Source organism: Pecten maximus, chromosome 4 (assembly GCF_902652985.1).
Source record: "Pecten maximus chromosome 4, xPecMax1.1, whole genome shotgun sequence".
NCBI lineage: Eukaryota > Metazoa > Mollusca > Bivalvia > Pectinida > Pectinidae > Pecten > Pecten maximus.
In genome coordinates this window covers 8,667,050-8,692,373 of record NC_047018.1, presented here as the reverse complement: position 1 = coordinate 8,692,373, position 25,324 = coordinate 8,667,050, and the positions used below count along the sequence as shown (strand labels likewise).

At 37.1% G+C, this 25,324-nt stretch overlaps 1 long non-coding RNA gene across 1 annotated transcript; it reads right to left on the bottom strand.

Moving 5' to 3' along the window:
* Positions 1 to 6,677: 6,677 nt before the first annotated feature.
* Positions 6,678 to 20,871, bottom strand: LOC117325136. Its single transcript, XR_004532150.1, has 2 exons — positions 18,677 to 20,871; positions 6,678 to 6,859 (listed from the first exon to the last, which is right to left on the bottom strand). It is a non-coding gene; the product is annotated as an uncharacterized LOC117325136 (long non-coding RNA).
* Positions 20,872 to 25,324: the final 4,453 nt, after the last annotated feature.

Below are 25,324 nucleotides of genomic sequence, written 5' to 3'. Positions count from 1 at the left end.
ACATACCGATATCTTACTATTCCTATGGTGTGTAAACAGTAATGTCCCATACCGATATCCTACTATTCCTATGACGTGTAAACAGTAATGTCCCATACCGATATCCTACTATTCCTATGACGTGTAAACAGTAATGTCCCATACCGATATACTACTATTCCTACAGCGTGTAAACAGTAATATCCCATACCGATATCCTACTATTCCTATAGCGTGTAAACAGTAATGTCCCATACCGATATCCTACTATTCCTATGGTGTTTAAACAGTAATGTCCCATACCGATATCCTACTATTCCTATGGCGTGTAAACAGTAATGTCCCATACCGATATCCTACTATTCCTATGGCGTGTAAACAGTAATGTCCCATACCGATATCCTACTATTTCTATAGCGTGTAAACAGTAATGTCCCATACCGATATCCTACTATTCCTATGGCGTGTAAACAGTAATGTCCCATACCGATATCCTACTATTCCTATAGCGTGTAAACAGTAATGTCTAACATACCGATATCCTACTATTCCTATAGCGTGTAAACAGTAATGTCCCATACCGATATCCTACTATTCCTATGGCGTGTAAACAGTAATGTCCCATACCGATATCCTACTATTCCTATGGCGTGTAAACAGTAATGTCCCATACCGATATCCTACTATTCCTATGGCGTGTAAACAGTAATGTCCCATACCGATATCTTACTATTCCTATGGCGTGTAAACAGTAATGTCCCATACCGATATCCTACTATTCCTATGGCGTGTAAACAGTAATGTCCCATACCGATATCTTACTATTCCTATGGCGTGTAAACAGTAATGTCCCATACCGATATCCTACTATTCCTATGGCGTGTAAACAGTAATGTCCAATACCGATACCCTACTATTCCTATGGCGTGTAAACAGTAATGTCCCATACCGATATCCTACTATTCCTATGGCGTGTAAACAGTAATGTCCCATACCAATATCCTACTATTCCTATAGCGTGTAAACAGTAATGTCCCATACCGATATCCTACTATTCCTATAGCGTGTAAACAGTAATGTCTAACATACCGATATCCTACTATTCCTATGGTGTGTAAACAGTAATGTCCCACATACCGATATCCTACTATTCCTATAGCGTGTAAACAGTAATGTCCCATATCGATATCCTACTATTCCTACAGCGTGTAAACAGTAATGTCCCACATACCGATATATATATATCCTACTATTTCTATGGCGTGTAAACAGTAATGTCCCATACCGATATCCTACTATTCCTACAGCGTGTAAACAGTAATGTCCCACATACCGATATCCTACTATTTCTATAGCGTGTAAACAGTAATGTCCCATACCGATATCCTACTATTCCTACAGCGTGTAAACAGTAATGTCCCACATACCGATATCCTACTATTTCTATGGCGTGTAAACAGTAATGTCCCATACCGATATCCTACTATTCCTACAGCGTGTAAACAGTAATGTCCCACATACCGATATCCTACTATTTCTATAGCGTGTAAACAGTAATGTCCCATACCGATATCCTACTATTCCTACAGCGTGTAAACAGTAATGTCCCACATACCGATATCCTACTTTTTCTATAGCGTGTAAACAGTAATGTTCCACATACCTATATCTTACTATTCCTATGACGTGTAAACAGTAATGTCCCATACCGATATCCTACTATTCCTACAGCGTGTAAACAGTAATGTCCCATACCGATATCCTACTATTTCTATGGCGTGTAAACAGTAATGTCCCATACCGATATCCTACTATTTCTATGGCGTGTAAACAGTAATGTCCCATACCGATATCCTACTATTCCTATGACGTGTAAACAGTAATGTCCCATACCGATATCCTACTATTCCTATGACGTGTTAACAGTAATGTCCCACATACCGATATCTTACTATTCCTATAGCGTGTAAACAGTAATGTCCCATACCGATATCCTATTAGATAGATCAATCTCTATCAGTACATGTTGCAGTGTTACTTGCATTCATTGCATGATTTAAAAAAAATCAAAACAGTCATTTAATAATGAAACTATGGTAAACATTTTATTTTCGAACTTCGTCCTCGGTTAATATGTTTTTGTTTATAAAATCATATTTCGACCTGATCAAGAGGCTATTGTATTATGACACAGTGATATCCTACTATTCCCTCGATCGATTTTATTAAAACTTCGTGAAGTGGTGTTGGTTATCAATGCCTACATTTGACTTATTAAGTTTTTTCTTGCACCGGTATCACGTAAACACAATGTAATCTTTACATTGGTCATAATTGAGATTTTCCAAAAATCAAATGTCGTCACTTTGGTTGACATGGTAACCAGAAGAATACCTTGATATCAGGACGAATCTTGCCCAGTCTAATCTCGTTGTGAACTAACTATAATGGAATTACACAGGAATGTCAAGAACCATATGTATAAACATGCACTTTTTTCATAGAAAATTTGCTTGTCATATTAAGTCTGGTCAATATACATATATTTTGATATATAAAGGTCTATAGCTCGTGCAGCCCTTAGACAAATTTTGTTCAAATTTTCCAAATAGTGTTATATTTAATTCTCTGAACTCCCGACTCGGCTTACCATTGTAAATGATGTGGGAGAGGGGGCATTAATTAGTCATCGATTTACAGCTCTAGTTGTGTTCAGAATATAAATCATCTACAATAAATCTTTCATTCTAATGATCCATGTTAATACAGATTACTGTATTACTTTGCATATGCTTGATAGAGGGTAATTAACAGTGGTATATGTATGATACAGTTACTTACAAGTGGTATATGTATGATACTGGGTTACTTACCAGTGGTATATGTATGATACAATGTTACTTACCAGTGGTATATGTATGATACAGAGTTACTTACCAGTGGTATATGTATGATACAATGTTACTTACCAGTGGTATATGTATGATACAGTGTTACTTACCAGTGGTATATGTATGATACAGTGTTACTTACCAGTGGTATATGTATGATACAATGTTATTTACCAGTGGTATATGTATGATACAGTGTTACTTACCAGTGGTATATGTATGATACTGGGTTACTTACCAGTGGTATATGTATGATACAGTGTTACTTACCAGTGGTATATGTATGATACAGTGTTACTTACCAGTGGTATATGTATGATACTGGGTTACTTACCAGTGGTATATGTATGATACAGAGTTACTTACCAGTGGTATATGTAAGATACAATGTTACTTACCAGTGGTATATGTATGATACAGAGTTACTTACTAGTGGTATATGTATGATACTGGGTTACTTACCAGTGGTGTATGTATGATACAATGTTACTTACCAGTGGTATATGTACGATACAGTGTTACTTACCAGTGGTATATGTATGATACAATGTTACTTGCCAGTGGTATATGTATGATACAGAGTTACTTACCAGTGGTATATGTATGATACAGAGCTACTTGCCAGTGGTATATGTATGATACAATGTTACTTACCAGTGGTATATGTATGATAGAGAGTTACTTACCAGTGGTATATATATGATACGATGTTACTTACCAGTGGTATATGTATGATACAGTGTTACTTACCAGTGGTATATGTATGATACAGTGTTACTTACCAGTGGTATATGTATGATACAGTGTTACTTACCAGTGGTATATGTATGATATAGTGTTACTTACCAGTGGTATATGTATGATACAGAGTTACGTACCATTGGTATATGTATGATACAATGTTACTTACCAGTGGTATATGTATGATACAGAGTTACTTACCAGTGGTATATGTATGATACAGTGTTACTTACCAGTGGTATATGTATGATACAGTGTTACTTACCAGTGGTATATGTATGATACAGTGTTACTTACCAGTGGTATATATGGTACCTACTAATGACACAGGAACGTATACAATGTGTTATATATAAGCTATTGTTCTTCACACTCTGTCCACTGTATCCTGCTGACCATAAATATCAAATGTCAATTTAATGATCCTTTTCTTCAACTTCCCGGTGTGTTGCTGTCCACAGCCATTAACTTCCTCAACCTGACACTGTCAAACACGCTATTGTGTTACAGCGATACCCGTTTCCCATGAAGTGTAAGAATAAAGTGGATATCGAAATGGTAGTAATGGCTACAAACAGATGGACATATCTCATTTTATTATAATGTGTATTGAATATTTCCGACATTTACCGACAGCCCAGCATGATCAAGAAAATGCAGAACATATTGTCGTTAGTGTCTACGTCAAATGTTGAAGGAGGTTAAAGCAAAAAGACATACATACATACGACTAACTAAAGGATACATCCACATACAAACATCCGATACTGATTAAACAACGAGACAAGAGTTGGATGTCATTTTGTTTCCTAAAGAAGACTTCCTTTTGGAATATAGACTGGTTGGCAATAACCTGTTTAACAAAATGATAAAGGAAACGATCTTTTTGCTTTATTCTTTCCAGTGAAATATAAGAAATTATGATATGTAGACATGTATGAATTTGATTTGTCTTATGAGTGAATATTATATTGATATTCTGCCATGCTCGTCGGAGACATCGGATAACCATATGATATATGTATTACGATATGCTACTATAATTTGATGGATACATCTCAATTTCGTTAGCATCACCAACTTTTAGAACGTTTTCTGTCTAGTGGAAGTTCCAGTCAGTGACCAACCTATCATTGTAATACAGACATTACAACAATTGATACCAATAAATATATATCTACCCATCATTGTTTAGTCTTCATGGCTGTTATATCCTTTGACTTAAATGATAGCAATACACCACCAGTATGCAAGCTCTCTCGGTATCAATAAGTATTTAGTACGTCACATGATATAACACTGCCTTCCCATTGGCTACACACATGGATACGATTTATATATTATTGCGATCTTTTAAGGACACTACGGTCTGATAATGTTGTCCAGGGATGACCCTCAAATAAGGCCAAACAACTTATAGATATATGTAATATCCATGACTTACGGTAGCAAAAAACAACTACAATGTAGTATGCATGCCCTATCAGCAACAATAAGCCACTAGTATGCATGCCCTATCGGTGGTAATAAGCCAAAAGTATGCATTCTCTATCGGTGACAATAAGCCACTAGTATACAAATGTACATGCATTATCGGGAACAATAAGTCACAGGTATGCATTTCCTATCGATGGCAATAAGCATATAGTATATATACCATGTCGGGCAGCAATAAGTTAGGAAGTTATAAGTTCTTAACAATTAACTAACTAACTAATCTAATGCTGCTCCATATGGCAGCAATAAGCCACAAGAATACATGCCTTTACGGCAACAATAAGCCATATGTATGCCTTCCCTATTGGTCGCAATAAACCACTAGTATACTTGCCCTATCGACAACAATAAGCCACTAGTATACATGTACTATCGGACAACAAGAAATCAATAATATGCATGCCTGAATGTCTGATCGGCAACAATAGCAACAGGAATCACGCTCTATCGTTGGCAATAAGCAACACATATACAAGCCCTATCAGCAACAATAAACCACTCGTATACAAGTCCTATCGGCAACATTAAGCCAATAGTACACATGCACCGTCGACAACAATAGACCACTTGTATGCATTCCCTATTGGTGGCAATAAGCCACTGTTATCCATGCCATATCGACAACAAAATGCCAATAGGATATATACCCTATCGGCAGCAATACGCCACTAGTATGGATGCAATATCCACAGCGATAAGCACCTAATATGAATGCCATATGGGTGGCAATAAGCAACTAGTTTGCAAGATACATCGTCAGGAATAAGCCACTTATATACATGCGATTTCAGTAGCAATAACCATGATTAGTCCTGCCCATACATCAGAAATTGACAAAATCCACGGAGAAATGTGCATTCCTTGACCAGTAAAGTAATGACGTATTAACTAGACATTCTCTAGGAATCTTATACTATAAATCATATCGAGTTGACTATACTTTTCGGCACAGTTATCAAAATTCTCAAAACAATAACTATCATACATCACTATAAAGACCTTTTAATACGATAAAAATAGTATTATATTAAAAATATACAATCAACAATGCTGCACGTCATTATCTAGTTCATGAAGACATCGTATGCAGTTCATACTATTATGTGATAGATCATGCCACAGACTCCATTTCGCCTTCATCAGTGATTTTCGTGAGGACACTTCCTACGGGTGGGCGCGGCGAAGGCTTTGTTTGTGGCTGAGGTAATAATGGCCGCTTTAATTTCCGGTTACGTTCCAGGTGTTCGTCGTAATATTCAATATCGTGAGCATCCCTGCCTTTCTGCTTGCGGATCTGTGTTGCTATAAGAACCATAAGGGCCATGGCATAAAACATAATCACTATGACGACATATAAAAGTTCGTTGAGTTCACTGTCCTTGAAACGATGGCGGGTGTCTAGGTTGATAACCGTCCCGTTAAGTAAATCCGGGTTACTTGTATTGACGATGAGATGGACCAGTGGCATTCTGTTGTATTTAAAGATATCCTTTATACATGTACGTCCACACTGATTACATCAACATATCCTTTATACGTCCACACTAATCACATCAACAAACAATTAAATCAGTAATTGTTAGAATTTACTAGTCACTTGAATCATTGTTGTGGACTGCTTGGTGAGAGATCACACGTGTTTTACACATCCATACTTATATAATAGTGTCATAATGCAGATGCACGTTCGCGAAAGTTTGGCGACCGGATGGTGTTATTCTCATGCTTTCCATGTAGGGATCAGTGGTTATCTGTAAATATATAATAAACACCAGAAATACATCGATATAGACAATGATTACAAACAGAGCCAATGTCTGTAGAAAAGACACACGAGATAAAATCACCTTTCAAATCAAATTGAGAGTTAGACACAGTAGAACGAGAACGGATAGTGTAACATAACAAAGTTATCAACAGAAGCAAATATTGAGAGTTAGACACAGCAGAACGGAAATAGAGAGTGCATCGTAATAAAGTTATCAACAGAGACCAAATGACACACAATATATGTCAATACAAACAAATTATACTTTAATAGATATCCATATTGACAATTACACGATTAAATATATCAGAAAAGACTTTACATTGGTAGATCAAACCCGATAAAAGTTGCAGTAAATATTTTAAAGAATCCGCCCTATGTAAATGTGCCATTCACTTATACAAGTTGCTCATGTACAGTGAAACAAAACAAGTATTGACAAACTAAGCCTGGCCGTTATCACTAGTGGACACCGCGAGTCGGATACAGATAATACTTACGATCACACAGAATGTCACGTCAAAGTTACATACATAGTATTCCATTAATGACAGGTGCATACATGCAGCTAATCCTATACATGACAAAAATCCACAACAAGCAGCTGTGGTCACGTGACCGGTATCGACCATCACGCAATGATCGCATTTCCTATATAATCACAGTCGCCTCAGAGCTGTGAGAATATTACCCTGTCACTGTTACGGAGTTCAACTATGCAGTAACGAATATGTCGTTCTTACGATGTAACATATAATTCATGTAAAACGTAATTATGGGCACAACACTACTCATGATACATTTCTGGACACAAAGCATAAGGTCATCAGGCTAATCCTGATATATTTCCTGGTTCAACATAATAACGTCATCGGTGTATTCCTAATGTATTTCTGGGTACAGCAAAATGTGGTCCTCATTCAATCCCAAATATTTATATTTCCACTTAATTCAGACTCCATGAACCTACCACAGTTAACTCGAGTCATTGTTCAATGAACTATATCAAGTCCGGCGTAGGAATACATTTGTCGAGCTTGGACTATATTCTTTAATTCCTTTTCAAAAATGATCATATTTATATGAAATAAATTCTATTAAAAATCGTATTTGTTTTAATTCGTTATCAAATTTGTTCATGAAAGAAATCCTGAAAGTAATAACCATATGTAGACGAAGAGTGATGACATACATTTCGGCAAGTTCCGTGGTAGACTTGCACAAGTCCCTATTTGTCAAGGACAAAATATTGTACAAAATATCAAAAAATATAAATATAAGGATTGAATAAAGTGATGTTGAGGTGTATGGGGGTATAAACCTCAATAGGTCTTGAGACAAATTCAATGAACTGCGAAGCAGTTCATGATAAATTTGTCTCAAGACCTATTGAGGTGTATACCCCCATACACCTCAACATCACTTTATTCAATCCTTAAATATATTTCTGGACACAACAAATTGATGTCATCATTATACAAATGATATATTTCTGGGTACAGAACAATGGCGCTATAACACTAGCCCGGATATATATTGGGTATAGAACAATGACGTTATAACCCTAGCCATGATATATTTCTGGGTACAGAACAATGGCGTTATAACACTAGCCCGGATATATTTTTATGGGTACAGAACAATGGCGTTATAACCCTAGCCCGGATATATTTCTGGGTACAGAACAATGGCGTTATAACGCTAGCCCGGATATATTTCTGGGTACAGAACAATGGCGTTATAACCCTACCCAGGATATATTTCTGGGTATAGAATAATGACGTTATAACCCTAGCCATGATATATTTCTGGGTACAGAACAATGGCGTTATAACACTAGCCCGGATATATTTCTGGGTACAGATTAATGGCGTTATAACACTAGCCCGGATATATTTCTGGGTACAGAACAATGGCGTTATAACACTAGCCCGGATATATTTCTGGGTATAGAACAATGACGTTATAACCCCAGCCATGATATATTTCTGGGTACAGAACAATGGCGTTATAACACTAGCCCGGATATATTTCTGGGTACAGAACAATGGCGTTATAACCCAGCCCGGATATATATCTGGGTACAGAACAATGGCGTTATAACACTAGCCCGGATATATTTCTGGGTACAGAACAATGGCGTTATAACCCAGCCATGATATATTTCTGGGTACAGAACAATGGCGCTATAACCCTTCCCAGGATATATTTCTGGGTATAGAACAATGGCGTTATAACACTAGCCCGAATATATTTCTGGGTATAGAACAATGACGTTATAACCCCAGCCATGATATATTTCTGGGTACAGAACAATGGCGCTATAACCCTTCCCAGGATATATTTCTGGGTATAGAACAATGGCGTTATAACACTAGCCCGAATATATTTCTGGGTACAGAACAATGGCGTTATAACACTAGCCCGGATATATTTGTGAACTTGTCATATGTGACCTTCCAAGGGAACCAATAAAAGAGGTAACATAGGATGGGTTGTCTTTAATCAACATTCATTGAAAATAGCACGAAAAGAAAGCTCATACATGTAATTATTCTGCAACAGATATCAAATTTACAAAATACAAGGTAAATATAAAATTGGAATTAATTAGTCTTCAAATCGATTAAAACAATGCATGCTTTTGTTTATATACGTAAGAAAGACGCGCCACTTTATCACAATGGGAGTTTTCCCTACTCCACTTCCTGATATGGAAAACGAAAAACAATTTGACTCTGATTGCTTTTTGGGGGCCATCTAGTTGAGAATTAGTAGTCATGAACGATTATCTGGTAACATCAATATACACAAATAAATCAAATGGACGTTAAGATGGAGAGAGATGATTCAGTCGTGATCATTACTGTGTGGACACAACACGACTAACACCTCAACGATGTGTGAACGGGACTGTACGGAATCTGTAGTGCCAAAGGGACCAGTACCGTGTGACCAGGACTGTACCAAATCTGTGGCGCCCGAGGGACCAGTACCGTGTGACCAGGACTGTACGGAATCTGTGGCGCCCGAGGGACCAGTACCGTGTGACCAGGACTGTACGGAATCTGTGGCGCCCGAGGGACCAGTACCGTGTGACCAGGACTGTACGGAATCTGTGGCGCCCGAGGGACCAGTACCGTGTGACCAGGACTGTACGGAATCTGTAGTGCCAAAGGGACCAGTACCGTGTGACCAGGACTGTACCAAATCTGTGGCGCCCGAGGGACCAGTACCGTGTTAACAGGACTGTACAAAATCTGTGGCGCCCAAGGTACCAGTACCCTGTAAACACAATATGTAGCGCCCGAGGGACCAGTACCGTGTTAACAGCACTGTACCAAATCTGTAGAGCCCAAGGCACCAGTACCTTGTAAACACAATCTGTAGCGCCCGAGGGACCAGTACCGTGTTAGCAGCACTGTACGGAATCTGTAGCGCCCGAGGGACCAGTACCTTGTTACCAGGACTGTACCGAATCTGTAGCGCCCGAGGGACCAGTACCGTGTTAGCAGCACTGTACGGAATCTGTAGCGCCCGAGGGACCAGTACCGTGTTAACAGGACTGTACCGAATCTGTAGCGCCCGAGGGACCAGTACCGTGTTAACAGCACTGTACCGAATCTGTAGAGCCCAAGGCACCAGTACCTTGTAAACACAATCTGTAGCGCCCGAGGGACCAGTACCGTGTTAGCAGCACTGTACGGAATCTGTAGCGCCCGAGGGACCAGTACCGTGTTAACAGGACTGTACCGAATCTGTAGCGCCCGGGGGACCAGCACCGTGTTAACAGGACTGTACCGAATCTGTAGCTTCGTGGGGAGAAATGCAAATGATAGACGTTTCTAAGATAAACAGTTTGCAACATCTATAACTATTTGTTCCTGTTGTTACTAAACATAGCTACAGAAGGTCGCCATGTCAAACCTGACTCTATTATCTTCGAAACAATCCTCATTATCCCAGAGATTGTTTGCCTCGTTTTTTACTCATTCTCCTTATTGGCAGAGTGTAATATGATAGCATTCGGTTACGCCAACCCGCATAACCAATTTCAAAGTCGAAGCATCGTTGCTGGCACCAGGAAAGAAACCAGTCTTAAAATGGAGACAACAAATGGAGTTTTGGATTGAAATGTGTTATCAGCAGAGGATATAGTATAGAATTTAATTTGGCAGGAAGTCCCATCCTAGTCATCTTTTAAAACACGTGGTTGTCATATCATTACAGTCCTTCTCATTCAGTAAGGAGAGATAAAGACCTTATATCCAGTATAGTAATTCCAAGTGCAGCTCAACAAACGAGCAGCCTAACATTGCATCCACTGTGGTTTCTGAAATGATTATAACAAATATTGATTCAGTAGTTTTTAATTTAAAGGGAATTAAATGAAATCTCTCCCGGTCGTCCTTGCAATATCTGGTTTTAGGAAGTCATGTTTTTTACGAGATGGAGATAATGGATGATATAAGAGGCAATTTAAACTGATTATTTTTTGTATGTAATTATCAACGTACACATTAAAGCACTGCACGTCACTGCAATTAGCGTTAACAATATACAAAAGGATTGGCTACGTTAGATGGTCACATTGATGTACTGATGTAAACCGAGGAGGCTTACATCAAACAGTCTCACGCAAAACATGCAAACAACGGATAGCAAATTACCGTTGTTCTTCAAATAATAAAGACAATACAGTGAAATCATACAGTGTAATTAGCAGAGGCACTCACATGACTACGGCCTGCAACACACCATTTTGTTTGGTCGGGTTCAACCTGACGACGGTCTGATCAGTATTCCGTGTCTGGAACCAACAAAAGTCTCCATTTTGTTTGGTCGGGTTCCATATGACAATGGTCTGATCAGTATTCCGTTTCTAGAACCAACAAAAGTCGCCATTTTGTTTGGTCGGGTTCCATATGACAATGGTCTGATCAGTATTCCGTGTCTAGAACCAACACAAGTCGCCATTTTGTTTTGTCGGGTTCCACATGACAATGGTCTGATCAGTATACTGTGTATAGAACCAACATGCATGGCTCTATCTCAATTTATGTTAAAAGAAACCCAGGAATAAAGACTTATGTTTCCCACTGGAAACTGCTCGTCGATACAAGATGTTTTCTTTTTAATCCATGTACTTAGTCCGTTGTAACAATTGGTAATTCAATTTTATTTTATTCCCCTTTCTTTCTTTTACATCTTCTCTTTCCGTCTGTGTATTGTATTCTTTTGTTGTTGTCTATTTGACTGTTGATGTCTGTTTGACTTTTCTGTTGTTGTCTTATTGACTCTGCTATTATTGTGTATTTGACACTACTGTTGTTGTCTATTTAAATCTACTGTTGCTGTCCATTTAACCCTACTGTTGTTGTCTATTTGACTCTACTTGTTGTCCATTTAACTCTACTGTTTTTGTCTCATCGACTCTACTATTGTAATCTATTTGACAGCCGTCCACATATGGCTCTGGCTGTTGCAAAGATGTTTAACCCGTAAAACAAATTGTCATGACTACCGTAGTCAAAAGCTCGACAAAATTATTGATTTGGCAAACACGTCGTCATAATCTATAACATCTGAACTGACCAGCCACAGAATGCAGAATTGTCCACCATAGAATATATACCAAACATATTGCAGTCTTTATCAGTTAACGATGCATGCGAACAGAAGGATTGGAAGGGTCAACGGTAAAAGCAACAATTCAAAAGTGACAGTCCTCGGCTTAATATAGTCCCAGGACCGATGACGACAAAATTGATCAGATTTGAACCATATGTTTAGAACGAAAGTATGATCAAGGACCTATTTCCACAATCTTATTTAGTGCTAATAATAAATGCGCTGCTATTTTCCGCCGGGATAGAATGTAATCAGGTATAACATTACACGTATGACATCACTTCCGGTGTCATTATCATCGAAGCCCTGTAATATAGCAATATCCAGGTACACTGGTGTAATATATGTGATATCAAACGATCAATCATTCAATGTCCTCTGTTTAATTATATATCACCCAGAAACTGCAGAATACACTATGAAGAAAGAAACAACCGATTAACGGGCATCAGATGATGGAAATAATGGGAAAGAAAAGTTTATCGACATTGACGACAACAAAATGATTAACTGGTATCAGAGGTAGGTAAAAGGCATAATGGGTAATAAAGTTTGTGGACTTTGACGACAACAAAACGGTTATTTGACATCAGGGAAGGGAAATAAAGTGTAAGAAAAGTTTATTGACATTGACGACAACAAAATGATTAACTGTCATCAGGCGAGGGAAATCATGGGTAAGAAAAGTTGATTGATATTGACAACAACTAAACGATAAACTGGCATCAGGCGAGAGAAATCATGGGTAAGAAAAGTTTATTGACATTGAAGACAACACAATGATTAACTGGCATTAGATGTAGGTGAGGGGCATAATGGGTAAGAAAAGTTTATTGACTATTGTTGACGGCAACCAAACGACTAGACAAAATATAAACATAACGTTTACACTAAAATCAGCAATGGATACGTTTTCTACAAGGCTTACTTCAAACGAAGGTTTTATCTCAGTGATTTGAGGTATTTTAGACTTTTAGTGGGATTTCATATAATCTGTACTTACTACTAAACTCCAAAAAATAATGTTGTTGACACAACCATTTTACATCATGGTATAACATGTCACTCGCCGTGGACACTTATCACTGACTCTATAGCACGCTATTGCAAAACAGACATTAAAAAGGGACAACCAGGTGACATACATATCACATATGGTCTACGATGTATTTACAATGTGAAACTAGTACCTGTTTAAGCAAATCGATTATTGAAACTCCCACAAAAGTATTGATGAGTAATTGATTAACATTCAGAAACTGTAATATATATAGGATATTACGATGGGCGGAATTACGTCATACCATTGGTATGGAGTTTTATTTCATTATAGAACTTATTTAACGGGTCAGATTTCACTTACTGTAAGAAGCATTGATCCTTCACCTAGTTCAGCTTTGGTTGGTTGTAACATTAAGTTCTATATATTGAACATGAATATCATAACACCAGAAATATAACTACACCTACAAGTCCTCTTTTTGTAAATATATATATATATAAACCACAACATATATAAATCACAACACGTATATAAACCACACACAACATACATATATATAAACCACAACATATATATACACCACAACATATGTTTAAAACCACAACATACATTGTTGTATTGTAATTTTGTTTGAGAAAAAACGCGAAAATGTATTAACAAAACTTATAGACAAGACGGTAAACATAACCAAACATCAGACCGATACATCCGTCCATATCTAGACAAGGTACAAGTGAACATAACCAAACACCAGACCGATACATTCGTCCATGTCTAGACAAGGTACAAGTGAACAATATTCAGTCCAGTGGTTGTCCTGGTCACCATGGTTGCGTGAACGAGCTGTAGACTATAGTGACATTTGAACATGCGTGTTTACTTTCAAAAATACCCATGACTCCAGATTTGTTTGACTATATAGGGCCATTGTTGACTGTGTCGTAAGTGAATGTGTAGGTATCAAACTATAAAATATAGGTTGATTGCACACCTCGTCATAAAAAACATCCATTGTTTATCGATCCATCCACATACTGCTCTTATTTAACAGGAAACTATTGATATGGATATTTAGATTGTCCTGATTATAGAGTTATATCTATCAATAATCTGCTGTTACTGGTAGTGACGCGTGGTATCACAGTCACACGATGGTAGGGAGGATCCGATTCTAGATGTAGAACATCGGATTCGTTTCCATAACTGACCAAAATGACTTTACCATCCAATTAAGTCTTGTAAATTACCTCCCGACGTAGGGAAGCATAGGGAATCGAATTACCTAGGCAGTGATTGTGCATTTATAAGGGGTGCTCCTGAAGTGATAGCGGACACTAAGATAACTCACAACTGAGTTATTAAAGCAATAATTGGGTCGAACGGGACAAAGACAACTCACAACTGACTCGTTAAATCCGTTTTTGACCAGTTAGGATAAAACAACTCACAAATAACTCGTTAAAACATATTTGTACCTATAAGAATAAGGAAACTCACAACGGACTCGTTAGAAGAGCATTTGACCAGGAAGGATAAGAACACTCACAACCGAGTCTCCTTACAGCTAGGTTTGGGTCGTTTAGAAAAAGAAAAACTAAAAAATGAGACAACAAAGCAGCATTTGGGTTGGCAGGGCTATGGTGATTAGAATACATACATGCCAACAGGTTTGTGCAAATATACAGAGGCGTCGCAGCACGATTTGGTTGGCAGGGAAGGGTTGGACCAATGATAGAGGTCTGGCGCTATTTTAAACGATATACTTCTAGTTTATCCATAGATGGACCCGTCATTATATAACTCGCGTGTCCCGATTTGTCAGGATAGTAAGTTTTAAGGAAAATTCAAAATTAACTTAAATTGCAGTATTTTTTCAAATAAATTGATAAATAAATAAAATGAAGATGTAATAATAACCCAGCCATAAAACATCCATTTGATAATATGGAAGCACCCTATATACGTTATTAATATGTAAAATATTGATGAAGTGCATAGCATATTTACCTAAATATGGCATTTCCCCAAGTTATCACTACTTCGGAATAGTGAGAAAAATATTCCAGTTTGACTCAAATGGAAGAGTAATAAAGTTTTGATATACATTTCTCAAAATGTAACGTTTTAATTAATAAATACAGGACGCATATGAAATTCATTTAATATGTAGGGTTTGTTGCGATATCCATACTACAATGCAACTGTATTCAAGGTTTCGTTTAAAATAAACTTAATACTTGTCGGGAAACTGAGCTCAACACAAAAAAACAAGATTCCAAGCATTCCTTATTTCCAGAGTCACTTCGCCATAAATTCTTGATTGTATTCCGTAAATGAAAAGTGTGTAAAGATGTTCACAATGAGAGATCTAACATATACCAAGTTTGATTAAAGTTGAACTTTTTGCACAACGAATCTATGACGTGAAATTTTGACGATCCTACTGTCACCGTCGGAAAAAACACACCATACACTCGCGTCTTGATTTGGACACAGGCTAGGCAATGAATTGTTATATAAAACACGAAATGTCTCATTAAAGATGCTACATCGTAATCGAGATGAAAATAATCTAGACAGGGGAATTACGAAGATATACGGTTTATTGGAGTCATGGTTATGTATATTATATATATACATGTACTAATCAGACTTAGGCGTAACCATCTAATGTACAATTTCGGCTGCTGACATTACTGAAAATACGGAAAACATACATTGTCTGTCAAAATTACCTAACTTAACTTTTAAGGATGTTTATATTCGGATGAACTTCTAAGCGCTGGTAAGATAGATTGTGTAATGGGTTCCGTTGTCACTATCCTAGTTATCATTTTTAGAATGTCATGTAAGCTAGATTTGTATCACGATTGTCGTCGACAAAGCACCTGCTTTTTCTGCTTGTACATTATTTACGGCCATCATGCGTGGTTTGCCATCGTTTCATCAATACAGTAAGAATGAGTAACAAGACTTATCCGTTGATACAAAAGTGTATGCTAGAAAATAATATTACAAATGACATTTTATCTTTCAAACAGATGATTATCAAGATGGCTTCACAAATGAATTAGCTATTGTGGTACTGTCGTAACATTAATTTCTCTGCAGCTCATGAAAATGTAACAACGTAACATCTGTTATCCGACTATTTAACATGCTTACCTGTAACTAAACCCCTCAACCAAACCTATAGATTTCATTTCATTTCCTTGTAATACATCGTGATGGCTTAGTACAATATTAACATGGATACAATTGGAAAATTGAAAATTTATATAATGTCGGATTCTCACACAATTCCATTGCTGTGTTTAAACAGAAAATAAAACTAAGTTTATATATCAAGTCATCTTTACATCTACAGGTAAACAATCAAAAAGAGTAATTGTTTCATGGATATTTACCCCTTATTTGTGTTTAAAACAATTTGGTTCACAACATTGGTGTAGCATACGTTTTGCTTTCGCCTGTGACGAAAAGTCACGAAAGCGACACTATGGTGTTTTAAGCACTATTCCAGTGGCGACAGCGGCGTCGTCAACAATTTATTTTAATGTTTATTTTCCAACCGAATCTGGAATAAAGTGGTGTCTTAATACGGACGTCTAAACCAAACTCTATACAAATAGAGATCACGTGGATTTTGATTTTAAGTGTATGTTGGGAGGAGCAAACATTAGGTGATTATTAAGACTTTTGAGTAATTTGCTATTTGTTTTGCATTACATCAATACTTACATACGTCTATAACGTCTGTTTTTATTAGTTCTGGACCTCAAAAAACATTACGCGTAACTCTTGTTAAAACAAAAACAAAAAAACAAAAAACAATGTGTCTATCAGAACACATTTGAATATATTTCCACCATTAGGTTTTGTACGGTAATATGACATCCTATCAACGTCTTTAACAAACCAAACAAAAGACTCATATTCTGAGGAATCTACAGTGAACTATAAGGTATTACATTGCCCACCTACATAACTAACACTTTTTACCAAGAGTAAATGACCTGCCATACAGAATACGTGTACTAAGTAATCATTTGAACTTCTATAGGAAACTACAACTTTACAGGAGACATGAGTGAGACCTTCATATATATGTGTTGTTCATTATACACGGTGGGGAATCACGTGGTCAGAAGATACGAATTTAAAATGGCGGCCGCTAGTGCAGAAAACATAAAATGAGGTAAGATATTGAAAATACTCATTACATAGGTTTTTTTTATTGTAGCGAGCATATGTCATACTATAATCTCGACATATCCATACCTCATGTGTGCTGGGACAGTTTGTAGGTATCCGTAACATTTTGACCAAAATTTAGAATCGAAAGGATTCCACAGACGAATTCGATTCAAAATTTTGGTCAGAATGTTACGGAAAACTACGGACTGTTCCAGCATACATGAGGTATGGAAATGTCTAAATTATAGTATACCATATGATTGCTACAATGTAAAGCCTGTGTAATGAGTATTTTCAGTGTCTTACCTCATTTTATGCTTTCTACACTGGAGGCCACCCTTTTGAATTCGTATCTTCAGATCACGTGATTCCCTCCATGTTATATCATATTATAGAGTTCACATCTCTGATGGAACATGATAAAATATGTCCTTAAATATTGATACGCCCTTGATTCAATAAGATGATTGGCCTGTCAAGCTTTGTAAACAAGCAAGATGGTCAAAGGACAACAACCCGCAGTATACCTGTCTATTGTAGCCAAAGGTTACTTAATGATCGAAAAAAAATAAGATACATCGTGGTAAATTGATTAAAAAGTTTGCACAAAGTTAATTTCTGGGTATCATCATCTTCGAATGGGGAAACTTAATCTCAGATAAATAACGTGAATCAATATCACCCGCCCATAAACCGAACTAAGCGGATGTTGTAGTAGAGTCCATCAAATAACATGTAGACATTACAGGACAAATCAGTAAAAACAGTCGATATGCTTCAATGAGTTGTCAATTTCTTGTGTAATGGCCACGTGAGGGGTACATTTACTTACGTTTATCTCGCGGTGTGATCGCGTTATAAATCCCTGGATGTCCCCGTCAGCTGACCTTACAAAATAATCACTTGTCTGGCTGTGAAATGATACAAATATTACATATTGATTTTATCGAGAAGTACTCGTTAACATACCTTAAATGGCCACTCGTGTTCCGTCAGAAGGAAGGGGATTTCGCTCAAACACTGTCGTCTGCTGAAGAATCGTTTCTTAAACCTTTCAGTTTAGAACGAGATAGTTCCATAAATGTCGGCTAGATGAGAGTGTAAGTAAAAGTTTTGTCTCGGAGAATCAATAACTTGATGGTATATTCAGTCGTAGAAACGCGTGTCATTTGGTACGAAATACGATCCATGGAGAATAGAGAGCGTAAATAAACTAGCGGAAGTGGCGTTTTCCCGCTCGCGTTTCATTACTCTGATAGAAAGGAGTGAAAGTCGTGTTAGGCATCGATTTTCAGTTACAGTTAAAGCGGCAGCAACCTTGGTCACAATCTAACTTACAATACACGACTATGCAACATCACACCATTACTTTCCCCTACCTGTATCTATCACGCGTGGCCACAAAGATCTTAACGAAATATATTTGTCCACTTTCAAAGGATAACACTCTAACAGGAATTGGATAAGAACAAACATACAGATATCAATTCACAAAAATCACCAGCCACTCTCTCTGCTTTGTAAATATCCTGGATGAAAATGGCTCAAGCAATGGTCGAATCTATCACTTAGTCGCGCTGATCGCCCATGTAGCATACTAAGTTCTCGTAAAAAGCATTTTGTCATCATTGATGACATCTGTTTTGTGCGTCACAAATCCCTATAGATGGATTTTTCTTAATTCCCTAAGTATCTTTTCGTGGTGGTCATCTATGTACACGTTTACTCTGTGTAGATATAAAGGAAATGAATTAAAACCCCAATGTTTCATCATCATTCTGGGCATTATAGAAATCGTATGTCTGATGGAGAAGATGCACGCTTACTGGTTAAAATCAGAAACAGTAAGCTACATCTGACAAAATGGCGCTATTAAAAAATATGGTAGTACAACGATGTGAGCCAGGGGAAACAACTCCCATTCTTATGCATGTTTAGATATTCAGATCGTAAATTGTTTTGCCGGGACGGATGAAAAAAATGATTATTTTGGTTTAATATAAAGTACCCCTACTTTATTTACTCTATATAGGTGGTAAAATATACTATATTCCCACTTTTCCTCGATTTCGCTGAGCTGTGTTATAGTCCGGTGTATTAGTCTGGTAGTAAAAGACCTATACAGAACTAAAACACCCCTGCACTCGGGTGTTTCCGCCGAGCCAATCATGTAAAAGGTGCGCGGAGCCCGTTACTTAACCCGCCTCATATGTGTAATTGACAGTTGCACATGTTTTTATTATCATTTTCAAACTTTGGAACTGTTGCAATTTTCTGAACTAGATGAAAGTGATCTGAAAGATAATGACTGGAGTAGAAATAATGGCGAAGGCATCCGTTGACAATCTTGATTTGGAGGTCAAAAATATTCGACTGAAGTTTGTAATGAAAATTGGTATAGGTTTCAAAATTGCTTTGTTCGGACAAGAAACCAGACTATCATCAACAACAAACCATTGGCCAAATCAAATCCGAGCTGCCCCTGAGGTATGTCTTGTAAATGAACAATAAACTTGCCCAGCCTAATACTTTAACTGTGTAATACAGATGAAGAGTTTGAAGTGATCACAGATGATATTTGAGTGTTAAATATGTTCAGAACATTAAATGTTGAGAGAAATCCCCGAATCAGCATCATGAGTGTGATACAAGGGACTAGATATTCTATGTATCCGCTGACACGTGATATGTACAATGATCGTTACTTCATACTAAAACACCCCAGCTCGGAAATGTTAGCTGAAATGAAGGCATACCTTTGTCGTCGTCCCCATTATTTGAGTTCTTTTGTTTATTCATAATCATCCTGCTATTTATAAATCAGGAATGTTAACGCGACCAACAAACGCTAGATAATTTGTATCTATCATATTATAAAACATAGAGACTAGACCTTTCCTGCTATATTTTTTATTATGTATGTATGTTTATTTTCCTGATATCTTTTTCTAAATCCCCCTCCTTTTTTGTGCTCCTGACGTCACTGGCTCGTCCTATAAGTAAGCTGTACGGTGTCATTTTATACTCATTATCCACGTTCGACATTTACTGTTAAAATTCTAGTCACGTGTTTGTACAATCCTTTCTTACCCCGAAATGTAAAGAGAAATGTTTTAACCTTTTCATCGGGTGTTTATATGACAAAATTATCAAATTGACAAATGATTACAGTTTATACAATGTAATATAGTTAAGTTTCTGTAATATCCAATATCTTAAGTTATCCAATATCTAAAATAGTCCAATATATAAAATTCATCAATGTTTAAATTATCCATTTTTTAAACCCAACAAGTTGATTAAAACGGCTGCACCTCCGACAAAGAGCTATTACCATAGTGAATATGATTCAGTTAAGGAATGAAAACATTAGGCGTTATTCGAATGTGCGTATTACCCCAAATCATTACTCTTGTTTCTTCCACATCGTCTGAAGCTTAACCGCATTTGTTGTTCTCCACTATCAATACATCTTACACAGACCTCAAAACATCTTCAAGTCAATCCCCTCCATTTTCTTTAGTGACGTCCATCGATATCTCGTCCAGAGTTTACGTATTACGGACAATATTGACTTACGGAGTGTAATGTTTTGTCCGTGAACTTGTGGGGTGCAAGAAAGAAGTTTTCCTTTGTATGGACAACACATTTTATTTCCGTTCATTCCGTTGCTAAAAAAAAGCACATGCGCAATAAGGTTTAATGATGGATTATTGGAAAAAAACCAATTTTACATTAAATTCCATCTCCTATAGGCGACGAAGATATTTGCACGGAATAAATCGTTAATTCACCAAGCATGTACAAATGTATATCTGAGTGATTACGTAGTAACTTTATTAGAAAAGTATAGTAACATAATCCAAATGTATACAACAGATTTATCATAACATACCTTAGCCAGGTGACTTTATCATAACATACCTAAGTCAGGTGGCTTTATCATAACATACCTTAGCTAGGTGGCTTTATCATAACATACCTTAGCCAGGTGGCTTTATCATAACATACCTTAGCCAGGTGACTTTATCATAACATACCTTAGCTAGGTGGCTTTATCATAACATACCTTAGCCAGGTGACTTTATCATAACATACCTTAGACAGGTGACTTTATCATAGCATACCTTAGTCAGGTGACTTTATCATAACATACCTTAGCCAGGTGGCATTATCATAACATACCTTAGCCATATGACTGTATCATAGCATACCTTAGCCAGGTGACTTTATCATAACATACCTTAGCCATGTGACTTTATCATAACATACCTTAGCCATGTGACTTTATCATAACATACCTTAGCCAGGTGGCTTTATCAATCATAACATACCTTAGTCAAGTGGCTTTATCAATCATAACATACCTTAGTCAGATGGATTTATCATAACATACCTTAGCCAGGTGACTTCATCATAACATACCTTAGCCAGGTGGCTTTATCATAACATACCTTAGCCAGATGGCTTTATCATAACATACCTTAGCCAGGTGGCTTTATCAATCATAACATACCTTAGTCAAGTGGCTTTATCAATCATAACATACCTTAGCCAGATGGCTTTATCATAACATACATGTACCTTAGCAAGATGACTTTATCATAACATACCTTAGCCAGGTGACTTTATCATAACATATCTTAGCCAGGTGACTTCATCATAACATACCTTAGCCAGGTGACTTCATCATAACATACCTTAGCCAGGTGACTTTATCATAACATACCTTAGCTAGGTGGCTTTATCATAACATACCTTAGCCAGGTGGCTTTATCATAACATACCTTAGCCAGATGACTTTATCATAACATACCTTAGCCAGGTGACTTCATCATAACATACCTTAGCCAGGTGGCTTTATCATAACATACCTTAGCCAGATGACTTTATCATAACATACCTTAGCTAGGTGGCTTTATCATAACATACCTTAGCCAGGTGGCTTTATCATAACATACCTTAGCCAGATGGCTTTATCATAACATATCTTAGCCAGGTGGCTTTATCAATCATAACATACCTTAGCCAGGTGACTTCATCATAACATACCTTAGCCAGGTGGCTTTATCATAACATACCTTAGCCAGATGACTTTATCATAACATACCTTAGCCAGGTGACTTCATCATAACATACCTTAGCCAGGTGGCTTTATCATAACATACCTTAGCCAGATGACTTTATCATAACATACCTTAGCTAGGTGGCTTTATCATAACATACCTTAGCCAGGTGGCTTTATCATAACATACCTTAGTCAGGTGGCTTTATCATAACATACCTTAGCCAGATGACTTTATCATAACATACCTTAGCCAGATGACTTTATCATAACATACCTTAGCTAGGTGGCTTTATCATAACATACCTTAGCCAGGTGGCTTTATCATAACATACCTTAGTCAGGTGGCTTTATCATAACATACCTTAGCCAGATGACTTTATCATAACATACCTTAGCCAGATGACTTTATCATAACATACCTTAGCCAGGTGGCTTTATCATAACATACCTTAGCCAGGTGGCTTTATCAATCATAACATACCTTAGCCAGGTGGCTTTATCATAACATACCTTAGCCAGATGACTTTATCATAACATACCTTAGTCATGTGGCTTTATCATAACATACCTTAGCCAGGTGACTTTATCATAACATACCTTAGTCAGGTGGCTTTATCATAACATACCTTAGCCAGATGACTTTATCATAACATACCTTAGTCATGTGGCTTTATCATAACATACCTTAGCCAGGTGGCTTTATCATAACATACCTTAGCCAGGTGGCTTTATCATAACATACCTTAGTCAGGTGACTTTATCATAACATACCTTAGTCAGGTGACTTTATCATAACATACCTTAGCTAGGTGGCTTTATCATAACATACCTTAGCCAGATGACTTTATCATAACATACCTTAGCCAGATGACTTTATCATAACATACCTTAGCTAGGTGGCTTTATCATAACATACCTTAGCCAGGTGGCTTTATCATAACATACCTTAGCCAGGTGACTTTATCATAACATACCTTAGCCAGATGACTTTATCATAACATACCTTAGCCAGGTGGCTTTATCAATCATAACATACCTTAGTCAGGTGGCTTTATCAATCATAACATACATTAGTCAGGTGGCTTTATCATAACATACCTTAGCCATGTGACTTTATCATAACATACCTTAGCAAGATGACTTTATCATAACATACCTAAGTCAGGTGGCTTTATCAATCATAACATACCTTAGCCATGTGGCTTTATCATAACATACCTTAGCCAGATGGCTTTATCATAACATACATGTACCTTAGCAAGATGACTTTATCATAACATACCTAAGTCAGGTGACTTTATCATAACATACCTTAGCCAGGTGGCTTTATCAATCATAACATACCTTAGCCAGGTGGCTTTATCATAACATACCTTAGTCAGGTGACTTTATCATAACATACCTTAGCCAGGTGGCTTTATCATAGCATACCTTAGCCAGGTGGCTTTATCATAACATACATGTACCTTAGCAAGATGACTTTATCATAACATACCTTAGCCAGGTGGCTTTATCATAACATACCTTAGCCAGGTGGCTTTATCATAACATACATGTACCTTAGCAAGATGACTTTATCATAACATACCTTAGCCAGGTGGCTTTATCATAACATACACGTACCTTAGCAAGATGACTTTATCATAACATACCTAAGTCAGGTGACTTTATCATAACATACCTTAGCCAGGTGGCTTTATCAATCATAACATACCTTAGCCAGGTGGCTTTATCATAACATACCTTAGTCAGGTGACTTTATCATAACATACCTTAGCCAGGTGGCTTTATCATAGCATACCTTAGCCAGGTGGCTTTATCATAACATACATGTACCTTAGCAAGATGACTTTATCATAACATACCTTAGCCAGGTGGCTTTATCAATCATAACATACCTTAGCGAGGTGGCTTTATCATAACATACCTTAGTCAGGTGACTTTATCATAACATACCTTAGCCAGGTGGCTTTATCATAGCATACCTTAGCCAGGTGGCTTTATCATAACATACATGTACCTTAGCAAGATGACTTTATCATAACATACCTTAGCCAGGTGGCTTTATCATAACATATCTTAGCCAGGTGACTTTATCATAACATACCTTAGTCAGGTGACTTTATCATAACATACCTTAGCCAGGTGGCTTTATCATAGCATACCTTAGCCAGGTGGCTTTATCATAACATACATGTACCTTAGCAAGATGACTTTATCATAACATACCTTAGCCAGGTGGCTTTATCATAACATATCTTAGCCAGGTGACTTTATCATAACATACCTTAGCCAGGTGACTTTATCATAACATACCTTAGCCAGGTGGCTTTATCTAACTAAAGCCGGTGATAATAATCAGTATAAGCCAGATGTCTATGGTTTCTTGGAAGAGTCGGGTGGACTAAAGCCAAATGACTGTTGGAGTAATGGTTATCTGAACAGCTATACTTTAAATCGAAATCAAAATCTAGGATTTATATTATTATACGTTTACAATTTTTTTTCTGATTACCATGGATTTTGTTTTAATTTATTACGTGAAAGTT